The sequence below is a fragment of the Thalia democratica genome, chromosome 8 (assembly GCF_965202585.1).
Source record: "Thalia democratica chromosome 8, ktThaDemo2.hap1.1, whole genome shotgun sequence".
In the NCBI taxonomy this organism is placed as follows: domain Eukaryota; kingdom Metazoa; phylum Chordata; class Thaliacea; order Salpida; family Salpidae; genus Thalia; species Thalia democratica.
The window spans coordinates 8,169,515-8,187,349 of record NC_139172.1 but is presented as its reverse complement, the minus strand read 5'-3'; the positions used below and the strand labels follow the sequence as shown (position 1 = coordinate 8,187,349).

Sequence of the window (17,835 nt, the reverse complement as noted above, 5' to 3'; positions counted from 1 at the left end):
AAATTTTAGAAAACGAGCAAATTTTTAAAAATAATTCTACTGTGGAAATGCTACATTTTTATTATATTTAAAACACGGATAATTTGTATTAACTTTACTTTTTACAAAAGTATTAATAATATGTGTAATAATTTATATATTGTTCATAAGTATTAAAAATTATGTTTAGTCTTATAGTGCTTTCTTTTGACTTTTCTGCATCGTAATGTTTGAAGTCATTTCATATAGCTTCATCAGTAATAAAATTTAAAAATATAAACTAGACAAAAAAATTTTTTGCTAAATTTTTAGTAGACTAAGTTTAATTGCTAAAAAAGAATTATTAAAATGTAAAAATTTAAGATTAATACCAAAAAATGATTATTTATAACCTGTTTTAACTTGCTTCAACATATTGCAATGTGTTTTAAAGGTTAAAATATTTTTAGTTTAAGTTTGTTGGTAGATAGTAGTTTTTAATTTTTGAGAATTTTTATCTTTAGTTTAAATAAAACACTGAATTCACATGTTAATTCTATTTTAGTAGTTATGTTTATCTTAAAAAACATATTAAGCTTTAATTATACTATATACTACTTTAAAAACTACCGTAACATAGTATGTAGGAGTAAAGAGAATTGTTAAGAATATATAAAAGTATTGAGGTGTAAGTTGATTTTGTTTGCTTTTGGAATAAGATGAAACATCTAGTGAAGTACGAATGCGGTAATATTATTTTTTAAGACTAACTAAAAAATATGCAGGTTTGACTAAAAATGTTTTTTGAAAAACTACAAAAAGAATAAAATGAAATAAACACCAACGAACGATAAGTAAATAAAATCATTACTTTTTAAACAATTATTAGATACTTCTAGCATAATTCTACGAAAACCATCAAACTTTTGCCGTTTTTAACTGGGCGGCTTACATAAAATAACGAACTAAAATGTCACACTTTTAAAAAATAGTAATTTAAAAAAACACTTTTTTATTTCAAGTTTATACAAAAAATACCGACAACTAGTTTTCAAAGCAAACACTAAATGTTATTCAATCGATTTAATCATTGTAATGCCCTAAAGAATTTTTTAATTTAAATATGTTAATTAAAATATGATCTAGTTAAGGTACAAGTTTTGTGTTTCTTATGTTAATACTGATTTAGAAGATATTTTTTAAGATTGTTTAATACCTTTTTTAACTGTTCCAGCCTTGACCTTTAATATAATCAACTTTCATTTTTTAAATAACATATATTAATTTTATGTTTGAAGAAAAATGTTTTAACATTACTAAACTTCAAACAAATTAAAATCGTTCTGTCAAATCTTAGAATTAAAACGACACTTTTGAATCTGAATTCTTGGATGTTTTGTTTTCAAAAGTATAAAAAAAAAACTTAATATAAGATTATTATATAGTAATTGCATTTTAATAGAAACAATTTTAAAACTTAGAGTGTTGGATCTATTTAAAAATGGAAAAACTTTTGTTTTTATATTCTTTTAAACTTTATAATTACACTGTAAAACTTAAATAAGTTATCTGTAAAAATATTGACTTTTCTTTTGTTACAGAAACACTTATTTATAAAAAATAGGTTCAAAAACTAAACAAGTTAAAAAATTTTTTTTTGTAAATTAAACGGTTGAGCTGTTTTTAAATTATTGTAAGTTGAGTTACAACCTTGTATTAATTAAAAAAAAAAAAAACTATTACATTAAACCTTATGGAACAACTTTCAGAGCAAAAACATTTCAGTTTTGTATAATATAAACATCCGATAGTTTTTTAAAACACTTTTTTTTCTAATCTGAGTTGGTCTAAAACGTTCTATTTTAAATATTGAATTTTGTTTATGTTTTGAATATAAACTTAAACAAACCCTAGTACGGTATTTTACTTTATAAAATTAAAAAAAAAAATCAACATTTTTATACTTACTAAAATAATTTAAACTAACTCTGTAATTAAAATTTATTTAAGAAATCGTGTACACATATTTAAATTACTAAATATTTGTACATTTTTAACTGTTTGCTTCAAACTGTTTCTTTAAAACAAACAAACTAAGCATTATTTCTTCTAAAAAGTTCATTAAAAAACGCTTTGGAATTTTTAAAGCTTCAATGAAAAATATAAATCACATAAAAAGTATTAAAAAGTTTAAAGTAAAAAAGTTTCAATTTCTTAATTATAACCAGCAAAAGCCGTTGAATAAATTTAAGATAAAACAGTTGTTCATTTCTCTACAAATTTTAAAAACAAACACTTTTGCGGGCTGCAGTTTTAGTTACAACGTACCCTTTTTACTCTTCTTATTACTCTTCGTAGTGTACTTCGGAATATCTAGTGTAAGTTTTAAATCTGTCATTGATTCTAGCTGACACTTTTACTTTTAGTTAAAAATCTCCTCAGAGTTTTCATGCCGCACATTCACCGTTTGTAGGTCGCATATGCCCTGCAAGCCGCAGATTGTCGACTCCTGAACTATATGATACTTTTCTCGGTTTTATTATAATTAGTATATATTTTACTTTTTACGGCCAATAAAGTATCTATGCTTTTTAAATGTATATTATAAAGCCTTTTTTTACATCAATTTGCTTAAATAAATTTATTTCACCAACCTGAAAAAGTTTTTATATAAAGTTAATTAGAAGACTATACTAGTGCAAAATTACATGAACTATATATGATTTTTTTTTAAAGTTTAGTATTTAAAGTATTATTGTAATGAAGTTATAACTAGGAAGTAAGCTGGTTGTTAAGAAGTATAAAAATCTATACATCTTAGACGTATAACAAAACTAATATAAATTGAGAAAAAAACAAATACAATATTTCATCAGTTAAATGTTATTTTCAATGTTTAAGTATCTCTTCTAATAAAACACTAAACCTGTTTTAATTTTTGTAAAAGTATTAATATTTTTTTTTAAGTGCTTTAAGAACTGTAAGTTTTGCTTTTCCCGTTATTAAATTTTCCTTTACATTTTTAGTATAATGAGGTTTGGTTGTCATCGAGTCAACAACAAAAGACGAGTGTTTGATTGAGTAAAAACTTTTTATTGGATGCAAAATAGCAAGGCTGTTCCTGATTGGTCAAAGAATTCGACCTCATTTCGTGACGTTTGATAATTACCAACTCTTTTCTAAGATTTTGAAAGATAAATGATAAATTAAGTTATAGAAAATATAAAAAAATATTTTTGTACATAAGTTTTTGGTTTTAATTAAAGTTGTAGTGAATGTTAATCTAAAAAACCATTACAGAAGTATTAAATTTTATAAACATTTTACTAAACCAGCTCTCATATTTGCTTTTTGTCCATTATCCTCTTCTTCCAAAGCAATTTATTTTCCATAGAATAAGACCATATAAGAAATAGCCAAATAAGACCTTGAAATTCACTTTCAATGTGACTCAGATCTTCATAAGCCATATCAATGTGCGGAACTCTTTGGTTAATGTGCAACATCAGCTAAATAATAAAAATAATTAACATTACCCTAGGATGTTTGAAATTTAATATGTATACTTAAACCAAAACCTTAAATTGAGTATCGCCAATTCTCAAATGGACTTTGCTCATTGATTCTTTGCTATGACGTCATAAACCTCTACCTCAAGACCGCTTCGACTAATTGAAAACTTTGAAAAGACTGGATATGAAAAACTTTCCATTCCAAAATTTTCAGTTGTAATTAAATACGGAGTTACCTGAGAAGGTTAGATATTTTATGTTATTTCTAATATATATCATTATAAAATTTGATCATTTTTGGTTCTTTTTAAAATTTAATAAATTTAAAAAAAACATAAAACAATTACACAACTTTGATTGTACTTATGTAAGTGTTCTTACCAAAGTTTAAAAGATAGAGTACAAGATTCTTCAGAAACTTTTCAGAATATGTCAAGCCAAAACATTTTTTTTTATTTACTATTATGTTAGTTTTAGATAGTGGAATTACAAAACCAATAATTTTCATATAGAATCGATCTTTGCCGTTCACACTGTCTACTCCTACAGGAGCTGCAGTCATTTTTGCATTTACTACCAACCCACTGTCCTCATAGTAAATTAAATTTGTGATCTAAATAAAAATTGATACCTTTATAACAATTTATATTTTCAAACTAGTTCACTGAATTTAGTTGAAATAACTTAACCAAGCACTAACAGTTTAGTCAGACAAAGAAAAAAAAATCAAAAGTAAATAAAAACATCATAAACACTGATTAAATGGAAAACGTTTATATAAAAAAACTAAATGTTTCTGTTTCTTTTTATTCTGACTTTTCTGTTTAAAATTACAATTTAAAAGAAACAACTAAGCTTCACTTGATAAGTTTAGAAATTCTTTGGTCACAATAGAAAATCTTTAACTTTTAAAAGAATTATTAACAGCATTGATTATTTTAACATTAAAGTTTTCTATGTTAAGTATAACTTACCAACTGTTTTACAACAAAATCTAATTCTGCCACTCTTTTAATCGAACCTACCTAATAATATAAACAGTTAAAGCTGTATTTAAAAATCTAATAAAACTAATCTATTAAAAGTTTTGCAGTGAATACATAAACAATTACATACGAGCTAATTGACTACTTTATATATGACCAGTTTACGTGAGATAAAAGTCTGAACTCGCCAAACAATTATTAAGTAAACTGTACTTTAACAATTTTTTAGTATAACAGTTATTAAAACTTATTAATGCATAAAAACATAAACAAAAACTGAATTATTGCATATTTAAAGCTTTTAAGTTCATAAATGCGTGGTTTGGTAAAATATGCACAAATTTTTAGAAATATGTCAAGAATGAAATATATATTAGCACGTTTAACACTAATCAAATAAGCTTTTCAACCAGTAAATTGAACAATACTTTACAGTTAATTATGAAAACGTTAAACCAACTTTACCGTCTTTCCCGTCCCAATCGAAACACAAGTTTACTGCCGGCTTCAACGGCAGCACCTTGTGCGGGTCCCGATAGTATCCACCCCGAACCGGGGTTTAATCGGTCGGGTTAAAAGTGTATGTGACCGTTTTAGGGCGGGCCGGTTCCGGGGTGGTCGGGCCGCTCATGGCGTAACAGTACCAGTAGTCATCGTAGTTGTCGCAATTGTTGTAATCGCCGCGACATTTTCCGGGGACGGCACCGTCCCAGTCGGAGAAGTTGTAATCTTCAGTTGTAGAGGCTGTAGTTGAAGCTACTGTTGTCGTAGCAGCTGCGGTTGTTGTGAGTTCTGCCAACCTCGCTCTTTCTTCCGATACTTATCGACCTTTTCGCGCGTCTTTTATGATGATAAGAAAAGTGAGCGGAGTGACAAAATTGTACCTGAATTAAAAAAAAACAGTGGGTTTTTTTTCAGGAAAATATTATTTAAACTTGTACAAACATTACATGCAACGTATTGAAAACAGTTTAGAATCGTTTTTTTTTTTTCGTTTTAAAAAATAGATAAATTAGGTCCTAATTAGTAGTTTTATATTTATTACAAGCGTATACTTTACAATTATAACAAACCTTTTTCAATTAAATTCTCAAGTTCGAGAATGTTTTGTAACAACTAGCGCTGTTCTTTTCTTCATTTTCCTCAAAGTTAAAAAATGCTTAAGTTGAGTAAAACGCCAGTTTCTAGGCAGTCTAGTTTTAGCTTTGTAAATATATCATATTGTTTTAAAAGGTTGTGTTCGCCTCGTACTTCTTGTACGAAGGCGACTGTTTTTTATATTAACTTGTGAACTGGAGTAGCTTATTTGTATATTTTGTTATCATGTTATCGCAGTTTATATTCATTTTAATACAGCTTTGTGTTTCTAGACTCGATTTCTTTATATACAATTAGTTAAGCATTCTAACAATCTAACTATTTAATTAAACTAAGCTTAAAAAATAGTCTAAGTTTAGTTCGCAATTCATTAAGTTGACTTAGCTAAATAACTTAGCTAAGTCATTTCTAAACATTTAAATAACATCACCGATATATTTATAACGCGCACGGAGTCAGATAATAACCAGCATCGCGTATAAGTAACATTATAAGTAAATCAGGATAGTTAAAGTTTTATAAATTCTAAATTGGTTGTTTAACAAATATAATTTAAGATATTAAAGTTATCTCTTACTTTAAAGAAAGTTTTAAGGCCTCAGCAGCGGTTTTATTTCTTTTAGCTGAGTCAGCGACCATCGCATTTAAGTCTATAAGCAACTCCTTTATTCTCATAAAAGCTCAAATACGCTCAGAATACTGTTCTATCTGAACATAAAAGGCTTGTTAGTTTGGGTAGCTGTCTAAAATGCACGAGCGTACAAAATTGCACGAGTGCACAAAATTGCATGAAGTTAAAATTGCACAAAGTTACTTTAACACGAGCAGAATTTTGCACGGGTTCAATTTTTAATTATTAATTTTTATTGTTTTATAAATTTCTTTTTTATTTATTTAGTTTGTTTTTACTACACTGTTACCCCTAATCTTTACCCTCGGTCGGTAAGTTTTTTTACTTTTTTCCTAGTTTAAAAAAAATTCTAACTTTTTTTTAAACTATTTTTTTACTATCACTATTACCCTCGGTCGGTAAATTTTTTTTATTATAAATTTTATTAGATTTTTTTTAAATTTTTACTAACACTGTTACCCTAACCCTTACCCTCAGTCAGAAACTTTTTTTTTTATTCATTTTATTTTTTAACATAAAAATTTTTTTTTTTTTTGTAAATTTCACTCTCGTGCAAAAATGTAACTCGTGTAAAATCAACCTTTGGTACAAAATCGTCTTTATGCAATTTTGTTCCCTCGTGCAGCTTTGTCCCCTCGTGCAATTTAGACCCGTTCCCTGTTAGTTTAGTTGAAAATAGTTTAACAAAATTGTACTATTTTGTTACTGCCTGATTGTAAATATACATAACCTTATGTTTGGATTCGAATATTCTACTTGTTTTGAACGGATTTGTTTCGAAATTAACTGTTATTTGGATTTTATGTCCTTTTCCAGTAGCCTGAAAGATAGGGAAAATATAAATATCTTAAAAACTTATTAATTTAATACTATTAATTAATTAAAACATGCTAACTATTATTTCTTAAAGTAGAACTACTAATAAGACTAAAAAAAGAAAGATATTACTGTATAAGTATTTACCTAGTTTTAATTATGTTTTGTATTACAGACTTTATCATTCTTGTAATTAGTTTGTGAATAAACTCAACCAAGAAAGATATATTTATTTATGATAAAGTCTAGCTGAATTGTATCAACAATGCCTGTGATTAAATGCCCTCTTGAGAGTTGCACATATGAAACACCAGACGTCGATGCTTCCGTAGTTGCTTCTTTACTCATCATCCACAACAACGTTCACATTAGTGCAAATTCTTCAAAACCAAAGCCTCCAAAGATGGACCGTCCTCGAATAGGGACAGACTGCAATGAAGAGGGTTGGAACATATTTGTACAAAAGTGGACTATTTTTAAAGATAGCATGGAGATGACAGAAGTGGAAAAACGTCGTCAACTGTACCAGTGCTGTGAGGAAGATTTAGGCGATGCTATTCTGAAGGGACATAAAGATGTAATAAATTTAAGTGAGCAAGAGCTTTTAAGGATTATCAAGCAGCTTGCAGTTATTCCTGTTTCAGTTGTTGTACGACGATCAGACTTTCTTAGTGCAAGACAGGATTTGGCTGAAAACACTAGATCATTTGCTGCACGTTTAAAGGGAAAAGCCAGTACATGCTCGTACACATGTAAATGCTCAAAGGATGGCTGTAATCAAATAATAGATTTTACAGACATAATCCTAAAAGATGTCATGGTAACAGGTTTAGCCGATGAGGATATCCGTAAAGAGGTGCTAGGATGGGAAAATCTAGATGAGAAAAATGTCAATGAGACAATCGGTTTTATTGAAAGAAAAGAGATGGCACGTGATGCAATGTCAAAACCCGCTGTTACAACCTCAGTTTTCTCATACAAATCCTCAAAGAAAACCACACAAAAACCAAATGGTAAAATAACTTGTGGCATATGTAATAAATCGACTGATAAATTTGTTTGGAGCAGTAAAAATATGAGGTATATTGAGTGTTCTGCCTGTAAACAATGCTGGATAAATTCCTGTAAAAAAGTTTATCAAAGTCACCAAAGTTATGCTGATGAGTCAAATGCACTTCTGGTTGGTGGATTGTATACACCAAATGTATACAAATCCTTAAAGAAAACTATACAAAAACAAAGTGATAAAATAACTTGTAGCATATGTAATAAGTCAACTGATAAATTTGTTTGGAGCAATAAAAATATGAAATATATTAAGTGTTCTGCCTGTAAACAATGCTGGATAAAGTCAAATACAAAAGTTTATCAAAGTCACCAAAATAAAGCTGATGAGTCAAACGCACTTCTGGTTGGTGGATTGTCTACACAAAATTCTGATAGCTTTTGCATCCGAAATCGAAGGAAAAATATGTTCGAGCGTAAAAACGTAAAAAAGAAAAAGGAGGTAAAGGGACAGAAAAATGTATTTCTACACACTGAATGGCGACGAAAACCGCACAATTCCAAAAGCAATCCTCAATTACCTCCAAAAGATAAGAAGTCATTACTTTACGTCAGAAAGAAAGTTATGACTTCCAATAACCCGCAGATCTCAAAAATGTGGCGTGACGTTTTGAGTAAAAAGGATAATCTCTCAGTATTCGTTTTGTTAAGTCTCTGGAAAATATAATTGAGAACACAAAATCGTTGCCACAACTGAATTGCGGTGATCATGTCGTGATACTAAACCAAACAGGTAACTTTCCTAGCAAGTGGGGGAAAAGTGGAGTGGTGGTGGAAGTGAAGGACTGTCATCAATGTGTTGTCAAAATTGTCACAGACCACCAAAGTTTACTTGCAAACAATAATGTGTCCGGGATGAGTGTGTGAAATTATCGGATTATTTGCAGCGTTTCCGTGTAAGACTTTATGATGCTTTTCAAAAGCTTCGTGACACCGATGTTGCTGATATTCATTTATTGTCAAGTTAGAATGTTCACTGTGAATTAATTTTTATGGTCTAATGAATGAGTTTCAGTCCAATTGTGACGTCATAAAGTTTGTAGTTGACTTTGCAGCAGACTTGTCTAATAGCCATCTGTTCAAAGTGATCTTGGATGAGTACGCAGAGATTGACTGTCAAAAATTCGAACTGTTGGTTGATATCGAGTATTTAGAAAATAAGTGTAGCAGTATTTATTCAGTGTTTAATGCTTGTATTCAGTAACTGAGTGAAGAAAAGTAATGATTAAGTCTCAAATTTTTTGTTACAGTTTGTTTAATTAAGTTGCAGTTTGTTTTAACAAATCATTTAATATTGAACTAAGTTAATCGTAGTTTTTAAATGCTTTTGTCTTTTTGAGTTTAGTTTCGATGAATTTTCGACCTGAAAATGTGTTTAAGTTGCAAAAAATTGTATAACATAATTTTGTTTCGCTAGGTAAATCTATAGTTTTATCTCCTTTGTAGATAAAATCTGGGGGGAGATGTATAAGTATTTACCTAGTTTTAAGAAAACAGGTAAACCGTAATCCGGGGTCAAAAAACAACTCCAATTAACTATTGTTTCAGACAAAGCTATACTTAAATTTTCAAATACAAAAAAGCTAAACTGATAGCCCTTAAATAGCTGTCTAATTGAAACAATAACTAGAACACTTTAGTTGCAAAGCTTTCGTCCTTTATTAGACATTTTCAATGCAAAAATACGGCTGTAAAAACATAAATTAAAACATAAAATATATATATAAAAAAATGTTTTTAATTGATAAATTGACATCTATTAACAACAAACAAAAACCTTTTTTAAAAATAAAAAACACATTTACTTTATTCCCACAACATTAAAAAGAGTTTTGCTCCACAAAATTACATATGCAATTAATATATAAATGTATGTTAAGAACTACTAAATAACACAAAGAAATACAAAAAAATATATACAAAACAGATGCATCTAACAATATGTACTTTAACTACTCTACCCCTATAAATCACTGTATTGTGTTTTAGCTAAATAAATATTTGATTTCAGTTTATTTATCCAAAAATATTCTTTATAGTCAAGGTTCTTAAAATTTGGTTCTTCCAAAAAAACAACTTCATACGCGTCATCAAAACAACACTCTTTCTGTAGATCGTTCTTGTGTTTAACATAGTAGTGTCTATATAAGGCATTTTCATCTGTTATATCGTTTGGGTTAATATTTGACTTTGATCTATTCCAACTATATCTATGTGCTGTCCATCTTGTACTGAAGCTGTTTTTAGTTTGTCCTACATAGTTGCTATTACATTTTGTGCATATAGCTGCGTAAATTCCATAACTCTTGCAGTTCAGATTCGGTTTCAATTTTATTGTCTTACCCTGAATGTTTAAAATTTCCTTATCAAATACCATGTTTTTATGTTTGCCAAGATTACCACATAGTGCGCATTTTTCACATTTTTTGCTTAGTTTAGTACTCGTTTGTTTTTGTTTTGCAATTTGACTAAAATTATTTAAAAGTTTTCTCAGGCTCGCTGGTTTTGTAAAGGACATTTTACCTGAAGGAAAAAGTTTAGATTCCTCTTTAGTGAAATTTAGAAGCTTCTTAAATTGAGTAGACCAATATACATTTTCGTTTTTAGTTATGTCTTTTTGTTCAATTGGAACGTTCTTATTCTCATTTTTGCAATAAATTTTCTTAAATTGGTCTTCTACTAGTATTGGATTGAAATTGGATGCTAAACATTTAGTTTTAAGTTTTTTCAAACTCTTATAATAATCTTCTTTTCTTTCATTTATTCTTTTCAATCTTTTTTCTTCGCCTGTAATTATACCCTTAAAGATGTTCAGTGGGTGGAAAGATTTTCCGTTCAAAAAAGTAGAATTTACAGCGGTAGTTTTTGTAAAATTTCTGGTATAGAAAAAACTTTTTTCGTTTACTCTAGTAAGAATGTGCTCAATATCTAGGAAAGGTAACTTATCTACCTCATTTTCTCCCGACATTATTGTTGATGTCATATCTAGATCGTACTCTTTAAATGTTTTCCTGAGATCTTTTATTATTTCTTTTGATACTGAAATATTCTCTGATATCAATAATATATCGTCAATGTAACGTCTTACAAATAGTGATTTATTTAATTTAGAAGCCTTCGTCATTATATAATGTAAAGAAATATTAGCTATGACAACGGAGTTGTTGTCACCAGTAATAATACCTTTCTTCTGTTTAAAATATTTTTCCTGGAATACTATAAAGTTGTTGCGTAACGCTATTTCTGATAGCATTACTAAGTATTTGATCATCGGTGTCTCAAAATCTGAGCACAATTCTAATGCTTCCACAAGAGCTTTGTTCACTAAATCTATTGATAATGATGGGTACAAATTTACGACATCAACTGTACTTAAAATACAGTTTTTATCATCATATGACTTTTTCCAAGTTTCCAAGTCTTCTAAATAACTTTTTGAATCTTTACAGTATTCATTTATTCCCTTTTTGCAATAAATAACACTAATCGGTTCCAATATTAGGTTGAGTACAGCTGTCAACCTACTAAGATATGTATTACCAGCGGCTTGGACTATTCTAGTTGGTATATCTTTAATACTGCAAGTTTTGAGAATATCTGGATTTAATTTATGGGTTTTCCATAAAGGATATATATACCCGTAGTTATTATTAGTAAAGTATTTCGCAGATGGTCCAGCGACTTTTCTTAAAATACCAGTTTTAGTTTTTTTCATACCAGTTGTGATAAATAGCAGGTTATCGTCTAAATAATTCTCTTTCCACATATCAACTAAAATTTGACTAATATTTTCTTTTAATTTTGTCATTTTTATCAAAATTTCTTTCTCATTGTAAGGCAGTTCCACGTAGTTTTCATCTAGAGCTTTTGTAATTAATGAAATATAATCCTTGTAATTTATTACAATATGTTTTTACAGCCGTATTTTTGCATTGAAAATGTCTAATAAAGGACGAAAGCTTTGCAACTAAAGTGTTCTGGTTATTGTTTCAATTAGACAGCTATTTAAGGGCTATTAGTTTAGCTTTTTTGTATTACCTAGTTTTAATTATGTTTTGTATTACAGACTTTATCATTCTTGTAATTAGTTTGTGAATAAACTCAACCAAGAAAGATATATTTATTTAATTACTAAATAAAAAATGTATAGCATTTAAGAATTTCTTCCGTTGTTAAAAAAAACTGATAAAGTCCTAAATAATGATGATTTTTTATTAAATAAACAGTTTCAAAGTTAAACAAAAAAATAATAATTTACTGACTTTAATTGATTCTAAAAAAACAGGGGTCGGCAAACTACGGTCCGCCTTACAAATTTTAGATTAAAATCAACTTATGCAAAACCACCAAAATAGAGCTTTTTCATATTAAATGATCTCGTGTGCGCTTTCAAGCTGATTTTTGTTGAACAGTATTAGTTATCAAGTAATAGTTAATTTTTTTGTGCTTTTTAAAAGTTTTTTAAATTGTTTAGTGTAATTTTATAAACTTTAGTAAAAACCCTTTTTTTATTATTTCTAGCCAAAAGACTGCCAATTATGCTTTGAAGTAAAGTTTTTTAATATTTTTTTAACTTAAATTTAAATTTTTTTGTTTGAAATATGTATTTTAAGTTATGGCGTAAAACATTTAAAAATTATTTTTATTTCTTTTACGCATTATAGGTAATAGAATAGTGAAATAAAAAATAACACTTTAAACTTTTACTTAAGCTAGACTTAGTCGCTTGTTTATCTTCAAATTAACAGGTCTAAAATGTGTCAAAGTTCTTTGTAAAATTCTGGAGGATGTTTTAAACTAAAAGCTTAAAATATTTTCTAAGTAATTTCTTTAAGTACAATAGATGGTAAAAAAAACTTTCCTTTTATGTTGTATTTCGCATCCGTAACACCAGCTTCTTGATCAATATCAACTGAAAAATTCTTCAATTTTCCACTGACAACAATTTCTTTGCCTTTGCTAATGTATGGAAAATTGACGTTACTCAGCATAGAAACTGTTGAATTTTCATAGTCAATATTCACATCAGTCATCACTACGTTTGTTTCTTCGAACCAAAAGTCTTTGATCTAGAAATGACTCATTGATATTATACACTTACTAACAATGTGTACTCTCATCGTTATAAAAAACTTACAGATTCTTCATCATTAAGTTTATCGAATATTCTTATATCAATTCCGTTGTTTTCCGCTGATGTGCGCTGCATAAATTCATAATCTGCAGGATTTAAATCGTCAAAATAAGCCACATTGTGAATATGAACTCTTCCTTTGTTTCTTTTCCTGACTTGTTTGGCTTTTTCGTCGTCAGAAGTGTCATCTGATATGTGTCTGAAAAGTTTTAATGAAATTGCTATTACTTTTTTTTTTACAAGATTAAAGCTAAAAACGTTAGTAACGATTAAATCTAATTTGAAATAAATGACAGAATAAAACACAAAATACTCACGTTAAGATCGAAAAGTAATTTGATTATAAAACTAAAGTTGTTGTTATTTAATAAAAATTTAGAATGATAATTACTCCTGAATAATGTGTTTAAATAATAATAAATTATAAGTGAGGTAATGCAATTTGTGTTTAAAATATCGGTCAGAAATTTACAATTAAATAGAGTTTTTAGAATTTTTTCTAATGCAGAATTATCCATTAGAATTTATGTAAAAAAATAAATACAAAATGACAAGATAGTTATGTGCTAAGTATACCCTTTAGTAAAATAAACTTTTTGCTGATCTTTTATCTGTGATTTTATTTCACGCTTCAAATTATAGTTGGAAGCAAACACATAAAAGATATGAAAAAATAACATAGTGGTATAAAATACATGAGAATAGAAGATAAAATGTTTAAAAACTAAATATATAGAAACAATTATGCATTAACTTAGGGTATTCAAAGAATTATATTAATATATTTAAAGAATGTGTACATGTGAAAACAAAAAGTAAATGGTGAAAAAGCGCTAAACCGTCGGTTGTTAACACAGTTGTGTGAAATATCATGTCTTTTGTTTGGTATTTATTTACTATTTTCGGCTGCTATTGCCATACATTTGAGGTTGCATTTTTGGCAGATCTTACTCGCTCCATCGATATTACTGTTGGCGTTGTAAAGGATGCTCAATTACATTTCTAGTTTGGTATTACGTTGTAAACAATTGCTGCATTTACTTGCATTTTTCATTAGCTTGAATTTTGAATATGTAGAGTCAGATAACAAAATAACTGTATATAGAAATAATTATTAAGATATCCATATATGGAAGTGCAGTCAAACATCACAAGACTCCTTTTAAACTCAGTTTATCATTAGTTTATGCTGTGTTAAGATTCCTACTGGTAGTGTTGTAACAGAACTGTGTTATTTGTATGTTTATTTTCTATAACTGTTCAAGTAAAAACGTACTATTCAAATTACATTTTTTGTTTTAAGATTTTTAAGCTAAAGTTAAATATTTAATAGTTATTTAAGTGTTTTATAGTTTACTGCATTAAACTTTTTCTTATCATTAAGTTTGCACTTTTTCCAAGTGAATCTAAAAAGTAAGTTTTGAAGTATAGTGGTTATGTATTTTTACAGTGGTTAGTTTTTAGAACAGATTCATTACCTCAGTTTGTACTATCTTATTTGTAGAAAGTCGATTAAAGTAGCTATAGTAATTAAAGATAGTATATAATTATGCCTAGTAGTTCCAATAAATTAAGTATACTAATATCCATACCTTGTAATGTATTCTAGCGAACTTGTTTTTTCTAGGATCTGTATCAACTGACTAATTGATTAAAATTTTGAATACATACATGTAGTTTTTATGTAAATAATTATAAAAATTCTATAATAAGTTGCAATAAATTAAGAAGTAGTAATCATGAAAGTATTTAAAAGGGGACTGCGCGAACGCATGTTCCCCGTGTGAGAAATTGTACGGCCGAGTTGTTCACATTTGGAACAATCGCAGAGGTCAGTTTTACCAAAGTGCAATGATAAAACCTCGCCCTGAGTCAACAGCCTGCCTGATCGCTGTTAAGGCTCCCGTCAGGTAAGTTTAACTCTTTGAAAATCAGCCTCTACCCAACCATAAAACAAAAAACGCTAGTTTGCGGTTTCTATTGTGACGTCATAATACGAGAAAAATAGCTGAAATGAGAGATTATGAATAAAAATCAGTTTGTTGCGTTTAATCGATTTAACTAACTATATTATTTTATAATAGGAAACTTTTATTACCATTTAAATATTTTTCAACATATATTTATTAAACATTCAAAATTTAATAAGATTAAGTTTTTTTTACGAAACGTTTTAGCAGCAAAATAGTTTTACGAAAATAAAGTTTTACTAAAAAAATAACTTAAAACCTACATAGTCTTATTAACAAAACTAGCATTTCTTTATTACTTACTTTTTTATCTATGACATTAGAAACGCAAAATGATATTATGTAGTTTTTGTTTTCAAAAAGTTTATTTTAGCTATCTCGCGGGTCGCACTTTGCCGACCCGTGGTTTGAAAAAATTTAAAGTAGTTTAATACAGGAACCGGTCAAAATTGCACGAAGACAAAATTTCACGAAGTTACTAAATTGCACTAGGGGACTAAACTGTACGAGAACAAAATTGCACGAATGCACAAAATAACACGAAAATAATTTTGCACGAGAGTAAAAAAAACTAAAAGACAAATTATTAAAAAAAGCAAAAAAAAAGTCACAAACCGAGGGTAAGGGTTAGGGGTAACAGTGATAGTAAAAATAATAAAATAAATTTAAAAAAATCTATAAAAAAAAGCTACCGACCGAGGGTAAGGGGTAACAGTGATAGTAAAATTAACTTTTAAAAATAATTAAAAAATAAAGGGTTGCCGACCGAGGGTAAGGGTTAACAGTTGAAGTAAAAACAAAACTAAATTAAAAAAGATCGACGCGTGCAAAAATGTCTGCTCTTGCAAAAATGTCCTCGTGCAATTTTGCACGCTCATGCAAATTTGACAGATACCCCTTTAATATGAATATGCGGGAGGCGCGCGAACGCAGCCAACCCACTGTCAGAAATCGTACGACCGAATTGTTCAACTTTGAACAATCGCAGAATTCAGCTTTACCAATGTGCAATGGTGAAGCCTCGCTCTGGACTAACTGTCTGCCTGATCACAGTTGAGCTATCGCCAAGTAAGTTTAATTACAGTAACCTCTCGGATCTTTACGCACTCGTGACGTTACGCACTCTCGTTTAGTTACGCATTTCAGAATTCTATAAAATTCAGAAAATAAAAATTTTAATTTTTTTTAATATTGCACAAACTAGGTTTAATGTATATTTTTAAATTAAAATATGTTTTTGAATGTTAACACACCTCTCTATATCTTTAGACTTTGTAAATTAATGTTCCTTGACTAATTGATAAACATTTAGTTCTACCTCAGTATATCAGAAATTTTGTTAACAATAAAGATTAAATCAAAATTCTGAAATAAACATGACTGTGTTTAATAATGAAAGTATTATGAAATAATGAGAGTTTAAAACACAAAGAAATAATACAGCAGTCTTGCCCTATATATTAATAAACACCATTTTATAATTGTAAAGAAATGCTTAATTATAAATTGAATTTGCTAAGTAGAATAGAATATAAATGTCACATATAAATAAAGATAATTTCTGCTTATTATTAAAATAGTAAAATTGTTTTACTCGTATTATTATTTTATACAAATTCAAATCTTTTTTTTTTATTATATGTATAGTTTTATCTGTTGTTTTCATATTTATAAATAAATTAAACAAATAATTAAAAGTGGGAAAGTGCCCAGTCTGCTTTCAGCTAGCAGCAATATTAAAAAACAGCCATTATAGTGAGTATATTTGGTACCTCTCGTTTCTTTACGATCTTTCATATCTTTACGCACTTTTTCTGTAGACACAATGTGCGTAAATAAGCGAGAGGTTACTGTACTAAGATATAAACTTTTCACAATATTGTATGTTGTTTACTATCATTTACTTCTTTAATAAAGTGACGTCACAATATAAGAGAATCTCAGTGACGCTGAAAAATATAAATTTAGAATATTTTGTCAACTTACCAATAGTCTTCTTGGTAAGTGAAATTTTAGCACACTAAAATAGAATTTAAAACATCTGTGTCCCTAAACTCAAACTCCCCAAAAATAAGCCGGAGACTTTTTATCTAACTTCTTGCTCTTCATCATAAACTCCTAAAAATCTATATAACTTTGTGCACCCATAAAAGAGTTTTTTGCACTCTAAAAAAATCCTGCATTTCAAATAAACTTCGTGCACCTAGTAGTCACAATTTGCCGGCTCCTGGTCCATAGTCTAAACTTAAAAAAAATTGGTACAAATATATTTGTAAAATATATAATTTGTTATGAAGATACAATTTTTAAATTCCAGAACTTATGTTTCGTAAAGTCAATCTGTTTTTGTCTTAATGAAACATATGTTCTAGAATTTCAAAATCGTACTTTTATAATAAATTATTTCAAAGCCCTTCAAGTGGGCTCAGTGGAAAGTGTTTAAATTTAAACAATCACTTTAAATTCTATATAATTATATGTTATAATATATTTAATATTTGTATATATGTATATAAGATGTAACGTTAAAAGGCGTTAAATCCTGAAGATCCTGATAAGCTAAGCTTATCGGAATATATACCACAGATGTTCTTGTGTTAAAACTTTATTCCGACTAACGGCGTTTCACTGCTCTCAAATAAATTTAAGAACAGATCTACGGAGT

The 17,835-nt window shown here is 28.3% G+C and overlaps 2 non-coding genes across 2 annotated transcripts; both read right to left on the bottom strand.

Moving 5' to 3' along the window:
• Positions 1-14,954: 14,954 nt before the first annotated feature.
• Positions 14,955-15,118, bottom strand: LOC145843457 (U1 spliceosomal RNA). The gene has a single exon (XR_014370243.1). It is a non-coding gene; the product is annotated as a U1 spliceosomal RNA (small nuclear RNA).
• Positions 15,119-16,082: 964 nt separating this feature from the next.
• On the bottom strand, positions 16,083-16,246 carry LOC145843461 (U1 spliceosomal RNA). Its single transcript, XR_014370247.1, has one exon. It is a non-coding gene; the product is annotated as a U1 spliceosomal RNA (small nuclear RNA).
• Between the last annotated feature and the right edge of the window lie 1,589 nt (positions 16,247-17,835).